This window comes from Hippoglossus stenolepis, chromosome 2, assembly GCF_022539355.2.
Source record: "Hippoglossus stenolepis isolate QCI-W04-F060 chromosome 2, HSTE1.2, whole genome shotgun sequence".
Lineage (NCBI taxonomy): Eukaryota > Metazoa > Chordata > Actinopteri > Pleuronectiformes > Pleuronectidae > Hippoglossus > Hippoglossus stenolepis.
Genome location: NC_061484.1, coordinates 577,240 through 580,296, shown reverse-complemented (window position 1 = coordinate 580,296; position 3,057 = coordinate 577,240). Strand labels below are relative to the sequence as shown.

Genomic DNA, 3,057 nt, shown 5'->3' with positions numbered 1-3,057 from the left:
TGTGGACTCCGGTCTTTCCTATACATCATAATTTTTAATGTCTTGGTCTAGTGTACTAGGGCTGGGCGATATGACTTCAAATCAATATCCTGATTATTTCAAACTGTAACCTTACAATTAATGAATGATTTTTTTTACAACACCCCAATAGTACGCGTCATTCGGCGCATTACTCAGTGTCGGTCTCTCCTGAGTGACTCTCCTCCTCTCCTCACTCACACGTAGAACTGATCTTTATAATAACCTGCTGAATTAATCATTTTGTTCCTGGATAAACTAAGCCGGGGCGTCGCTTCTTTTGCAACAATGAAGTGAAAATACTGCGTTGCATCACAATCTGCGGAAAGAACTTCTCTCCTGTCTGCAGAAGTGTGTGGGACAGGAGGGACACACTCCTGCACGTGTGTGTCTCCTCTTCCCTGTTGCGCTTCACACAAACTGATGAACACATTTATTTAATTATTCATCGATGTCGGATCATGAATCCGTATCATTCCGGCCACTTTAACCCTGATGTCCTGGCTGTGTTCGTGACGTTACCCCTCGTGTTGTATGCGAACCGTGCAAGCAAAATGTTGGCCTTTTTTCCAATGTGTTTGAATACTTGTCTCCTAAACTTTAGTTTAGTTATTTTATACTTTGTATCTTACAAATATTGAATTAATAGTGTAAATAGTGAATATCCGCCAATCCTCTTGTCTGTGAACACCAGATCTTCAAAGCGTAAACTGCACATACGTGACGTGATGGATGAGGTCCTGTTGTTTTCACGTTGCCATCATCAACCATTGCTACAGCCTGACCTTTCAGCTCTGTCAGACTGGTTGTTATAATTAGAATAATAACTGACAATTATACATGTAGAGATGTTTTAAATGATAGCAGCACCAGTTAATATAATAATAACGATGATGATAAATAATTGTCATCTGGCTCCTGCAGCTCTGGAGTCAGATACCTGCACAATATGAGAGAGAGAGACACAGACTATGGGAGGCGAAAAACAAAGTTAGTGACTAGTTTGACCTTTATGAAAATGAAAACATTCAAAGTACAACACAAAGATAAATAATGAAACAAAACCAACATACAGTAAAAGGAGAAGGGAGGGGACTTCTTTCAGTGCTGTAAAAAGTGCCACACCTAGATATTAATATTATGCCCCTTCCAAAACACTGGCTTTTTGAAGAGAGCCAAAGGAAAGCCTCTGTAAATAATTGTCACATATTGTTGTTCAAATCCTGCAGTCTAAAAACATACAAAAATGTTTAAAGAGAGGGGGATGGAAAGCTTATCCAAACTGTTTAGCTAACCCTAATACATGTATACATACAACATATAATAATAAAGTGCCCTTTCATGTGATATTGGTTTATGTCATTTGTAAATCCACCAATGAACATGCATAGCTATAAACAAACATTGAATGAAAATAAATGTTTGCAACTCGAGCATTTCCTTATCTACACTCAAACCAATAAACTACTTGAAACGGAATTAATACAAGCTTATGAAGTTCATGTGTCCTGCAACGCCCTGCAACTAAGAGAAGGAAACTGAACATGTAGTATTCATATTAATATCATCTAGGCTGAAAATTAATTTCAGAACTCTATAGAGTTCACACTGGTGGCATAACAGTGGCATAACAGTGAACAGCTTTAAGCAGCACTCTATGTCTCCACTCAGATTTCCATGGCTGTGTGCCCAAACGAAGGCTTTTGTTTGAGATACAGTTCAGTGGACTGGTCTAAGGCATAAAAGGCCGGCCAGTGGAGCTGTCCCTGGGTCCTTGGGTCTGGTCTGACGGCAGGGTACCACCGTCGCATAATTCTCGGCCAGGATAACACACTCGCAGAGTTTACTTGAAGAACGTAACGTACGTTATTTATTTATCTTTTCATACCCGATTGCGTCAACCTATTTGACCAGATTTGCCTATTAAGTCAATGCGCCCTATGCTTGGCTGGGACATTAAATCCGCATGGTTTTATTTTGTCAAAATTCTTGTCAAACTTGGTAGCATCACAAGCGTCAGAGAAAGTTTATATTGTATAATGATAACTCTGATGCCAATGGCTCCGTGGCGCAATGGATAGCGCATTGGACTTCTAGTCGAACATTGAGATGTCATTCAAAGGTTGTGGGTTCGAGTCCCACCGGAGTCGCATTTCTTTTTTGGATTTTCATTCGGACACAAAGTTAATATAAATGCAGCGCCAAGCACTCCAATTATTAATGTGGTGTGGCCATCTGATCAGTAGTGCTAACTAATATTAGTTCCACCTAGCTCAGACACTTTTATCTGTTTATTTTGTATCCAATGTTTATGTACTTCAATTAATCAATCAATCAAATTGTATTTGTATAGCCCATATTCACAAATCACAATTTGTCTCATAGGGCTTTAACAAGGTGTGACATCCTCTGCCCTTAAGAGTGAGGAAATTCTAGGAGAATCTATGATGACCCTCTGGTCTTTTTGAGTATTCACTTGGTTCATCACAAGAGCAGCAACAACAAAAGAAACTATGCCACAATGTGCACATTTTCGAGTATATATTTAGAATAAAAGACTGCACATGGAGAGGAAAATAGTGAAGTAAGAATTTTCAAAAATTGCACTATTGCACAATTTGTTTATTTTTGCACATGACAATAAATCATTTGAATTCTTTTGGTGGTATAAAAATAAATAGCACTTCGAAATACACAAAAATCTTCACACAAAACTGAAAAGGGCTGTTCTAAAAAAAAAAACCTGAATACATTAATGATCTTATACATTATTATTATTATTATTATTACTATTATACTTACCAAACACACACACACAATAACTGATGGTGACTTCAGTGCACCTACAACCCTCCTTTCACATTTGAGGGAGGGCTGTCTGTATCATGTATTGATAAAGATCTATCAGCGTAGAACAAACTAGTAGAATGAATAGTACATTAAAGGGGACATAGCATGCAAATTCCACTTTGTTAGTGCTTCTACAGGTTAATGTGGGTATCTGGCATGTCTACCAACCCAAAAACTTTGGGAAAAAAA

General features: G+C 38.1%; 1 non-coding gene across 1 annotated transcript; it reads left to right on the top strand.

Moving 5' to 3' along the window:
• Positions 1 to 2,077: 2,077 nt before the first annotated feature.
• On the top strand, positions 2,078 to 2,168 carry trnar-ucu. The gene is given in 2 exon segments: positions 2,078 to 2,114; positions 2,133 to 2,168. It is a non-coding gene; the product is annotated as a tRNA-Arg (tRNA).
• The last annotated feature ends 889 nt before the right edge of the window (positions 2,169 to 3,057 follow it).